The following is a 12,754-nucleotide window of genomic DNA, read 5'->3' as shown; positions in this document are numbered from 1 at the left end:
ACAAATTCAATGCAACCTGTCAAAATTCACTGGCCTTTTTTGCAGAAATAGAAAAGCTGGTCCTAAAACTCATATGGAAATGAAAAGAGCCCCAAATAGCCAAAGCAATCTTGAAAAGGAACAAATGTGGAAGACTCAAACTTAATAAAATGCTACAGTAATCAAAATAGTGTGTTACTTGCATAAAGATAAACACATAGATAAATGTAACAGAATTGAGAATCCATAAATAAAACCAATAAATCTTGATTTTCAACAAGGGTGCCAGTACCATTCAATAGGGAAAAATAATCTCTTCAACAAATAGTGCTGGGAAAACTAGATAGCCATATGCAAAAAACTGAAGTTGGACCCCTACTTCACACCATGTGCAAAAATTAACTCAAAATGGATCAAAGACCTAAATGTAAGAGAAAAAACTCTTAGAAGAAAATATAAAGGTAAATCTCCATGACCTTAGATTTGGCAATAGATTCTTAGCTGTGACTCCAAAAGCATGAGCAGCAAAAGAAAAAATAGATAAATTGGACTTTATCAAAATTCAGTACTCTTGTGGATAAAAGTACATTATCAAGAAAGTGAAAAAACAATTCACAGGATAGGAGACAATATAAGAAAATCATATACAGTATCTGATAAAGGTCCTATGTCCACAATATGTAAAGAATTCTTAACACACAACAACAAAATACAAAAAAAAAAAAATTTAAACGGAGCAATGAACTTAAATAGACACTTCTCCAAAGGAGATACACAAGTGGCCAATAAACACATGAAAAGATGTTAGACATCATTAGTCATTAGTCATTATAACAAAATGTAAATCAAAACCATGATGAGATACCACTTCACACTCACTAGGTTGGCTATAATTTTTTAACATGGAAAATAAATGTTGGCAAGTATGAGGAGAAATTGGAACCCTTGTACATTACTGTTGGGAATGTGAAATGGTTCAGCCATTGTGAAAAAACAGTTTAATGATTCCTCAAAAGTTAAACATAAAATTACCAGATGACCCAGTAATTTCACTCATAGGTATATACCCAAGAGAGTTGAAAACAAGTGTTCAAAAAATAACTTACATAGCAGCACTGTTAACAATAGCCAAAAGGTGGAAACAACCCAAATGTCCATCAATGGGTGAATGTGCTATAATATGTGGTATATGATTGTGGTATTAAAAAATGTATATCTATACAATATAATATTATTCAGAAATATAAAAGCATTAAAGTTCTGATACATACTACAACATTGATGAACCTTGAAAACATGCTGAATAAAAGCCAAACACAAAACGCCACATAGTGTAAGATCCCAGTTATATGAAATATCCAGAATAGGCAAATTAATACAAACAGAAAGCAGTTTAGTATTGGCCAGGAACTGCAGGGGAGGTGGAAATGGATATAAAGTTTCCTTTTGGGGTAATGAAATGTTCTGGAACTAGATAGTGTTGATCGTTGCACAACTTGAGAATGTATTAAAGGCTACTGAATTATACACTTTAAAATGGTTAAAACTGGCAAATTTTATGTTATGTGTTTTTTACCACAATAAAAAAAAAAAAATAAAGAATGCAGGTTGTGCAGCAGAAAGGCCTAGATTCAATCCCAGCTCTCAGTTTACTGGCTAGGTTAACTTAGACAAATTACTTAACCTTTCTGTGGTTCATTTTCCTTATTTGTAAAGCAGGTGATAATTATACTTCACTTAGAAAGTTATTTTAAGACTATATGAGGCCGGGCGCGGTGGCTCACGCCTGTAATCCTAGCACTCTGGGAGGCCGAGGTGGGAGGATCGTTTGAGCTCAGGAGTTCGAGACCAGCCTGAGCAAGAGCGAGACCCCATCTCTACTAAAAATAGAAAGAAATTATATGGACAGCTAAAACTATATATAGAAAAAATTAGCCGGGCATGGTGGTGCATGCCTGTAGTCCCAGCTACTCGGGAGGCTGAGACAGGAGGATCGCTTGAGCTCAGGAGTTTGAGGTTGCTGTGAGCTAGGCTGATGCCACGGCACTCACTCTAGCCTGGGTAACAGAGTGAGACTCTGTCTCAAGAAAAAAAAAAAAAGACTATATGAGATAATGCATCATTAACACTTGGTAAATATCAGGTATCATTACTAAAGTATGGTATTAATTTTTTTAAATACATTTTTGTGGTTATTATAAAGTTGTTTTGAGGAGCAGTAATATGGGTAATTTTTTATTTTTTCTTTACACTTTTCTATGTTTTCCAAAGTTTCTAGATGTTGCTTTATAAATAGAAATAAACAAAAGTACTTTCTTTAAAAAGCAAGATTGGATAAGTTTCAAAAATGATGGCCCATTTTTATCACGAACTGCAAATGAACTTAAGTAATAATTAAATTAACACAACTAAATTAAATGTTCATTTAATAAATTGTTTGTTTTTGATTCTCTGTTTCAGTTCCTTCCAAAATATGACAAACCTTTAACAATGTTTTTACTCTAGGTGACCTAAACTAACTCCAACATTGCGCCAGACTGTGAACAATGAAAAAAATTGGGGGGAAGTATTAGTAGGTCTGCCCACTTATAACCTTCAGCCTTCAACGCATGCTCCCCAGATAACCAAGTTCTTTGGAACCAACTAAAAGTTGTGAACGTCTAAGGAATTAATTAATTATATACTCGTCTTTGTAGAGGTGCTGACATGCTATACAGGGAAAGAAAAGAAAAGAAAAGGAAAAGTAGAAATGACCTTAAACCACAGTATCTATTCGTTGTCCAAAGAATAAGAGCATAAATGCTACATGTTTCAGTGGGAAATAATAAATGAAGACTAGAAAGACTATAGAAATCTCCATGAAATAGGTGAGTTATGATTAAGCTGAACAACAACAAAAAGAATAGAGACTTAAATACCTAAAGATGAAGAGTGGGGCCATCTAGAAAAATTAAAGTGCAAAGTAAAACATTCATCCTATGTGCAAAGGGATAATTTGTCTACAATAAACAGTTCATGGAGAAGTGGTTTCATAAGGTGAAGAGATACATAGAGATTAGCTCAGAAAAGACCTTGATATATAGTATCTATGTATCTCTTCACTTTATAAAACCACTTCTCCATGAACCCTTTATTTTCCATTTAATCCAGCAATCCCACTACGGGGTATTTACCCAAAGGGGAATAAAAAACATTTTATAAAAAAGGACACCTGCACTCAAATGTTTATAGCAGCACACTTCACAATTGCAAAGATGTGGAAACAACCCAAGTGCCCATCAATACATGAGTGGATTAATAAAATGTGGTTTATGTATACCATGGAGTATTATTCAGCCATTAAAAAAATGGTGAACTAATACCTCTTGTATTAACCTGGATGGAACTGGAGACCATTCTTCTAAATGAAGTATCACAGGAAAGGAAAAATAAACACCACACGTACTCACTATTAAATTTGAACTAATTTATCTACACTTATGTGCACATATGGAAACAACACTCATCAAAAATCAAGCGGGAGGCAGGGGGAGAAAGGGATGGGTAAATTCACACCAAATGGGTACAATACATACTATGTGGGGGATGGGCACACTTATAACTTTGACTCAAATGGTACAAAAGCAATTTATGTAACCAAAACATTTGTACCCCCATAATATTGTGGGGGGAAAAAAAGACCTTAAACTCCATGGCCAGGCATTGGATATGTTTGTGCAGTGAGGACGAGAAATAGTGTATTATGCAGGTCTTGTTTTATGTTGTCTAAACCAGGGCAGACTTTTTCTTAATATTACATTTGTAAATACACCCAGGGGCTCTTAAAGCCACGGGAACATCCAATTAAATTAAAATGCTTTGACCTCTTTGGATGAATGGCTCTATATAAATCCAAGGTATTGATATTCTTATTATTGTGGATAAATGAAATGTGTGAGTGAGGCTAATTCAGCAGAAGAGTAGGTTCCCTGAGATTCATAAAAAATACCCAGGCCTGGGTATCTGTAAAACGCCCAGTATAGACACAGGAGATTTGAGAAAAGTGTCTCATATTAATAGTATTAGCCACATGGGCAGAACTCTGGAAAGGTGGATGTTTCCCTACCCCCATCAACATTGCCTATAAGGCAGCTCAGCTAAAGTACAAAAACTATACTTTAGGTAAGGCTGAGCAAACCAAGGTATAGGATATATAGATTATAAACCAAAGGAAAAAGTCAATGATACTTTTATCCTTGAAAAAGCCACTGTTTTATCTTATTCAGGATTTAAATTTTATATTAGCTTCTTCAATTACATAAATAAATGATTAAATAAATCTTATAAAAATATAAGCTTAATTTAAGATATGCACATATTGTGTTCTATTTGGAGGGATATTTTATAAGTAGAGCACAATAGGCTATATCTCTCACTGGTTAATTTTGTTGTCCAGGCCGGGTGCAGTGGCTCACATCTGTAATCCTAGCATTATAGGAGGCCTAGGTGGGAGGATGGCTTGAACTCAGGAGTTTGAGACCAGCCTGAGCAAGAGTGAGCCCCCTGCCTCTACTGAAAATAGAAAAAATTAGCTAGGCATGGTGGTGAGCACCTGTGGTCCCAGCTACTCGGGAGGCTGAGGCAGAAGGATTGCTTAAGCCCAGGAGTCTGAGGTTGCTGTGAGCTAGGCTGACACCACATCACTCTAGCCCAGGCAACAGACTGAGGCTCTGTCTCAAAAAAAAAAAAAAAAAAATTTGTTGTCCATATTCCCAATACATGGTCCAGCCTATGTTGTCTGATGGGGAAATCATGGTTTCATCTTCATCTTTCATCTGAGTTTGTGAGTGTTTTAGGAAGTTGGTCGAGAACAGTATTTTCAATCATAAAGGCAAACTTCATTGAAAGAAGAGTGTCCTTTGTTTCTGTGGGACACGAGCTTGACTGCTGGTTAGCTAAAGTAGCAACAGTGCCCAGTTTTTCTCCCAGATTCCATCATTCAACAAACACTGAACTCATAGAATGTGCCAGGCACCATGTATAGCCAAATACCTCCAGACATCACCACCCAGATTTCTGACTAATATAATACATCAAACTAGACTAACTTTTTCACTGCCTTCCATCTCCACTGGCTTATTCCTCTGTGTTTTCTATTTCAAAAAATGGCTCAAAAATCTATCAAGTGAAAAAACAACCTATGTAATGGGAGAAGATATTTGCAAGTCATATACCTGATAATATTCTACTATCCAGAAAATATAAAGAACTCTTGCAACTCAGCAACAAAAAGACAAATAATCCAATTTTTTAAATGAGCAAAAGATCTGAACAGACGTTTCCCCAAAGAAGATAGACAAATGGTCAAAAATCACATGAAAAGGTGCTCAACATCATTAGTCAACAGGGAAATGTAAATATTTAATAAAAACCACAATGAGATACCACTTTACACCCATTAGGATGGTTATAATTTTTTAAAAAGGAAAATTAATGTTAGCAAATATTTGGAGAAATGAAACACTAGTACACTGCTGGTGGGAATACAATATAGTGCAGCTGCTACAGAAAATAGTTTGGTGGTTTCTCAAAAAGTTAAACATAAAATTACCATATGACCCAGCAATTGCACTCTTCAGTGTATACCCCAAAGAATTGAAACAGGTGTTCAAATAAAAACCTGTACACAAATGTTCATAGCAGCACTGTTCACAATCTCTAAAAGGTGCAAACAATGCTACTGTCCATCAATGCATAGACAGATAAACAAAACATGGTATATCCACACAATGGAATATTATTTGGTTATAAAAAGGAATAAAGTACTAATAGATATTACAGCATAGATGAATCTCAAAAACATTATGGAAAATGAAAGAAGCCAAACACAAAAAGTCACATATTGTATGATTCCTTTTATATGAAATATCCAGAAGAGATAAATCCATAGAAACAGAGAGTAGATAAGTGGTTGTCAGGGGCTGAGAGGAGAACATGGGGAGTGACCCACACAAGGCTACAAGGGTGATAAAAACGTTCCGGAACTTATAGTGTTGATGTTTGTATACCATTGTGAATGTATTAAATACGACCAAATTGTAGACTTTCAAATGGTTAATTTCATGTTATGAATCTTACCTCAAAAAAAAAAACAACTCTTGAGTCCCCAAGTTAGGATCTATTCAGCCATCTTTCAGCTGGTCACCAAGTTCTATCAGTTTGCCTTGCACAGCGTTTCTTAAATCCATCTCCTTGTCCACTGCCTGGACCAGGTCTCATCGTCTCTTCTCCCAACTGTTGCCATCGCTTCTCAGTTGTTACCCCTTTCTCTTGTACCGTCCTTTCTCTTGTACCATCCTCATTCCAATCTACCCACCATACTACTACCTGATTTATTCTGAAGAATGAATCTGATCCTTCTAATCCAGTTCTTAGAAAACTCTGAGGACCCCATTGTCCATATCACTGTTTTACAAACTGTTTGCAGGAGAACAGACTCCAGACTATCTTTCCAGCTTCTTTATTGATTACTCCCCCATCATACCCCAGTCCATGTCCCAAATACGCCAGGCATTCTTATACTTCCCTTCTTCCTGCACACCTTTGTTCAACATAAATGTCTCTTACCCCCAGATTCTACGTCTGTTAAAATGTGGCTACCTATGTTCAGGTCTGTTGTGAGACCTGGAGAAAATAAGGCATGTATGTAGGACACTCAGCACTGAGTTCTTTTTTAAGAAACATTTCTTTCAATTCACTTAGTTAAAATTCTGTTTACCCTTCAAGGCCAAAGGGCAGTAGCTCACCTAAGCACTCACACACACATTTATTTATACACCGTGGCTTTTTAAATTTGGGGTTTGTAGTGGTTATGAAAAGAAAATATGATTGCAATAGAGGATGTGTTTGTTCCCTTTAGTCTACTTCATTTGTAAAGTTGAGCAAAAACACATTGTTGGATTCATTCTCATATCCTCAGTGCCTTCCACAGAGCAGGCCTCTCAGTATGTGTTTGTTGAGTTGAAGCAGTCTCCATAGCACTTTAATGTATAATGGGGCTAAGACTGAACCTTCCAAAAATACTTGATTTTAAGGAAAATTACACCATAGAGGCTGATAAAAGTCACCACAGTCATCAAACTAATGATAAGTGATTTACACACAGTATTTTCTTTAGAAATTTTAGAAAGACTTTACTATTTAGATGAATTAATTCAAACGTAAGTTGCCTTTTGGGTACAATAACAAAAATAGAAATCATTTTTGATTGATTTATAGATTATAAACTCATTTTAATACATAAAATTAGGAGGAACATTAAAACAGAATCACCAGCATAATCACATATCTGAAATTTCTCATACTATCTGGAGTAAAATCCTTTAATATGTTTAAATTTTTCATATATATGAGTAAAACTGGTGATGATACAAAAATAAATCCATGTGCTTGTTCTGTAAAAATACTTATAGATGTTTATTGTGTAATGAAACAAATATTCAAAATGCAAAAGCCTTTGAATTTTATTTAAATACTTATTTGATGATTATTTTATCCTTAATTAGCCTATCAGTGATTTAAAAAATTGTACCAGACAATGAAATAGTGGAATTGGTGATTTCAAGTATTGATGACTCAAGAAGTTCAATCACCCTAAAATCCCACTTCCCATTGCAACAGGCACTAGCTACAACAGCATGACCACCATTTATCTTCAACTCTTTTGAGAGGATTTTCAACCACCCACAGAGATCATTTGATTTATTATGACAATGCTCCATGGATATTCAGAGGTTGCGAAGGCATCACAGGGGAACCCAGTTGACAGATGGGGTCAATTGCCCTGCATGGATTGGTGGATCGGGTCCAGACAGGATATCTCCCATAGCACTGGGTGCTCAGCAAAGTTTTCTAGTTCCCTTAATACCCAAAACAGACAATGAACAAAGGGAAGGAGAGAGAGAGCGAACATGAGAGGATACTAAAGAAAAATCAAGTGAGATACCAGAAAAGAATTAGAGGGAGTCAGACAGAGAGGGAGGATTAAAGGTAGTCACGGCAGAAAGAAGTATAACACCACTCTTCCCCAGATGTCCATCACTGTCCAAGTCAACAGATCACAGAGCCTCCACCTCTACTTTTTTAATTAGCTTTTTTATATTATGAAAGTGATATTTATTATACACAGGAAAAAAATGTAACATGGAGCAACAAAATGAATAAAATAAGCCTGTATAATTTTACTACCTGCTACTCAGAGATAACCACTATTAATGTTTTGTGTTGTATCCCATCTACAATTTAATTTATGTATATGCAATACATATTTTGCTACTTGCTTTATTTTAAACAATCAACAACTTTCTGTATGATTACATAATTTCCTACTCATTGTTTTTTTAAATAGCTGAATACAGCTGCAGCTGGAGGCAAAATAATTGCTGGATAGTATAGCTTTGAACAGATACTTGATTATTTTGCCAATAAATTTAGTATTTTATACTTTTAAAAAATTGCATAAACAGTATTACAATGAACATCCATTAAACAGAGATTATCAAGTGGAATTGGTTCAGCCAATAGATGAGAAACAGCTACTTACATGGTATAATTAGATTAGCTCCCCCAAACCAACTTATCTCTATTAGCCCTATTTCATAAAAATAAAAACCCCTTGCGAACAAAAGTCATTGTGTGTGAAGGGAGTGATAACACATTAAGACTTATTTACATTTTACATACATACATGTTTCTTTACCCAACAGATATATGAGTACATGGACACCAAGGGACATGTAAAAGATGTTCATAGCAGCATTATTCATAATATCTCCAAACTGGGCATTACAAGAGAAATGCCTAAGAACAGTAGAATGCATAAACAGTACCACAATCATACCATAGAAGACCCTCGAGCAATGAAAAAGAAACCAACTTCCAAAACACACACGTCAATGGATCTCAAAAATATAAAAAGAAATGAACAAAAACACAACAGAATGTATACTGTAAAAGTCCATTTTTGTAAAATTTTAAAAAACAGGCAAAATAAACTATACTATGTCAAGATAATGGTTACTTTCCACATAAGAGGAACAGGGCAAAGTTGGAGAGAGCTGGTAATGTTCTCTTCCTTGATTAGGTGGTGGTTATACAGATACTAACTTTATTTCATATTTTATTTATTTTTGTTTTATATCTTATTTATTTTTCTGTTTAAGATTTTATTTTACTGACTTTTCTAAAGGTAACAAAATTATATTGTCAAATATATTGTTCACTTTTCTGAATGTGAATATATGCACTGAATATATATATTCTGAATGTGTATATGTATATATACATATAATATATGCATGATATATCCTTGTAAGAATACAAGAAGCTGATAATACAATAATCTCGGTTGTCTCTTGGGAGGAAACTGTTGGCTGAGGGGTAGGGGTGCATTTCTTAAATTTTGAAACATATTAATGTATTATTTGCTAAAACAAAATCATTTAAATAAATTATTACAACAAGCTTTATCCAGCATAACATGCATTGTTCTGGCAGACTTTAATAGTTGTAATACTCTTGCTTTTACTTACTGCATTTTACTTTTGTCACTAATATCATGCATTGCCCAGTGCCCATGTTTGTATTCTACAAAGATAATGACAGCCTGTTGACTCTTAGCACCTATTTGAGAAATTCTATGGCATTTCACTCCTTTCATTTCCACTGATTCTCTTTCTTCAGCATTCTTTGTCCATGTTCCATTTCAGTTTCCAAAAATCTCTTCCAACATTTCACTGGCGTTTCTAATACAGGTTCTCAGAAATCCTACATACCATTCATTCACTTTTATATAATATAAAACTTTTTAAACATTTATGAAATTATTACTCAAAGTCTCATCAAATTCTTTGATTATGTAAATAATTGCTCAGAAGCACTTTTATAAATACTTAAGTACTAAATAAATGCAAAATAGATGACATTTGTTTAACTTTACAGGTTTGTAAAATTTCTATGCTTAATTTCAAAAATATTAAGTAAATAAATGCTCAGATATGCACACAATTCTTAAGAAACAGTCATTACCAACTGTTATCTGTTCAGTGCCAACATTTATAAAAAAATAAAAATGGTTTTTATTTGAGCACCGAATGCTGGGTCCTTTGGCTGGAGTGAATATGTGGAGAATATGCTGTAGCTTGGGGAAACATGAGATTTTTATATATGATAAAGTAGTATAAGTACAATGAAAACCAAAATGCAGAAAATTATGGGAGTAACAGGGAGACCTAACACCTAATATAGTAAAAACTGTTTAATCCTAAATCTATTGAGTAACTTGATAAAATTATGTGTTCTAAAACCATTTATAAAAACAATAATCCCAGTTAACAGACAGGAAAACCAAAATAGACATAGAGTAATCTGGAATGGGTTTATTCACGATTTTCACTCTCTTAATTGAGGGGTGATATTTAAAAGTTATGAATGGTATGATATTGACCAATTCAAATAGACATCTCAACCTTAGTCTTGGATGTCATCTGCAGAGCCAGAAATTAAGGCTTTAGGTACCGTAGTGTGCCAACAGAAAATAGTATTTCAGTATTAACAACCATTGCAATTATACTGGTGCATTACTGTTCTAATCCCAGCTCTTCTCTAAACTTATTATCTCTAATCCTTATATCATCTTTCCAGGTAGAAAAAATCATTCTAGATTCTACTAAGAAAAACTGTGGGACAGAAACCATAAAGGAATGACTTTCAATTTCCATATTTGTTCAAAGTGACTTTTGGAGGTAAGAACAAAATGCAATCCATGAAGTTTTATGGAATCCTAGATTTTTAAAAAGAAATAACTATTAAAAAACATTTTTGAGATTATGAAATTTTAAATAAGGACTGTATGCTACTATTTTTTCCTAAATGTCATAATAGTATTATGATTACATTAAAAAATCTCTTTATTTTTAGGGAATGTATGTTGAAATATTTATAGGAGAAATATGATTTCTGCAACTTATTTTCAAATGGTTTAGAAAAAAATAAGGCATGTACAGATAAAGTAAATGTGGCCAAATATTAACAATTGGTAAGTCTAGGTGAAAGTATACAGGTTTTGTTGTTCTATTCTTCTCATTTTTCTGTAGGTATCTTTAAACATTTTCAAAATAAAATGTTGGTGGATGAGCCTTGAAGATATTATGTTAAGGGAAATAAGTCAGGCATAGAAAGATAAATACCACATGTTCTCATTCATATGTGTGAACTAAAAAAGTTGAGCTCATAGAAGCTGGGCAGAGTAGGAGGTTGGGGGACAGGGAAAGGGTTAACGGATGCAAAATTACAGGAGATAGGAGGAATAACTTCTAGTATTCCACAGCACTGTAGGGTGACTATAGTTAATAAGAATTTATTGTTTATTTTCAAATAGCTAGAAGAGAGGATTTTGAATGATCTCAACACAAAGAAATGTTTGAGTTATTGGATATGCTAATTACCCTGATTTGATCATTACACATGATATACATATATCAAAATAACAGCCGGTATCCCATCAATATGTACAATTATTGCATATCAATTAAAAAATTTTAAAAAGATGTTGAGAGAGAAAACAAAAAATGTAAATGGTGTATATGGAAAAAGTATATTTATTGGATATATAATACATATGGAGCTATGATCCAGACGTGGAGAAAAATTAAGGAAATGTGAAAGCAGGGTCCCTTCTGTAGAAACACACCAGCAGGGTGGGAACCAATACAAGCATGGTACGTAATTACAACATGATGTGATGGCATGTTTTCAGAAATGAGGTGTTTAAACGATGACACCAAGAGTCACTGGCACGGAGGGGAAGAAGATGTTTAATGGTGTTACCGAGAAAGTACCATCGTATAGCTCAAAGGAAGATCTTTTAGTGCAGCTGACGAGCAGGAAGTAATACTTCCCACCACAGGGGACTAAACAGCTCTGGGATTGCCATTGTACCCAGAAACAAGGATTGTGCCAAAGCAAAAACAGGCCACAGAGACCAAGGATGCAGTGTGCACTGAGGAGACAGAGAGAAGCTCTCATTCTCACCGTGCACCCATTTTTGTTAACAAGGAAAGCAGGTAACTCACAAGCAATCTGTAGAATCCATGGTGGGTAAGCAACTCTCCCATAGAAAATACATAATATCCAGTCCTCAGAAGTGATGCTTTGATAAGCGAATGCATCTGCATTTGCAGCCAGAACAACATGGAACACATAAAAGAGGGCACCAACTAGACTAGAACCATTCTCTTCAACATGTGGGTTAAGGATTTTTACCAGGGTGTTAAATGATAAGAGTTAGTATGTATAATGTAAGTGCCTGGAGAAAAATAGCAGTTTTCCTTACAAAGAGTACATCCAGTCTTTCTCAACATTTGCTGCCATTTACATTAAACTCTGAGATAAGGAATTTTTGTAAGTGTTATTAAATTGAGATACCTGGACCCAAAGAACCCCATATCCCTGTGAAGTCCACATTCTCCTATCCTGGGCCTTATTTCTGTCCAGTATGCTGTATTATATTAACAGGAGGGATGCCAGGAATAATTGTTATAGGAGTTCAGAGGTTTTAAAGGGTTGAGAGCTGAGCACAGTACTGGGAGAAACAAAAGAAAACATTAGTGGGAAACCCCATAAAATGATGTGACATTATGCGGAAAGGAAGGATTTCCTGACTGTAAGGCTGATGAGTCACACAGGAATGTGTGGCTGTGGGAAGTTAAACCCACACAGAGTTTTCACAAAAACCTTT

This window comes from Eulemur rufifrons, chromosome 29, assembly GCF_041146395.1.
Source record: "Eulemur rufifrons isolate Redbay chromosome 29, OSU_ERuf_1, whole genome shotgun sequence".
Classification (NCBI taxonomy): Eukaryota; Metazoa; Chordata; class Mammalia; order Primates; family Lemuridae; genus Eulemur; species Eulemur rufifrons.
This window is presented reverse-complemented; position numbering follows the sequence as displayed.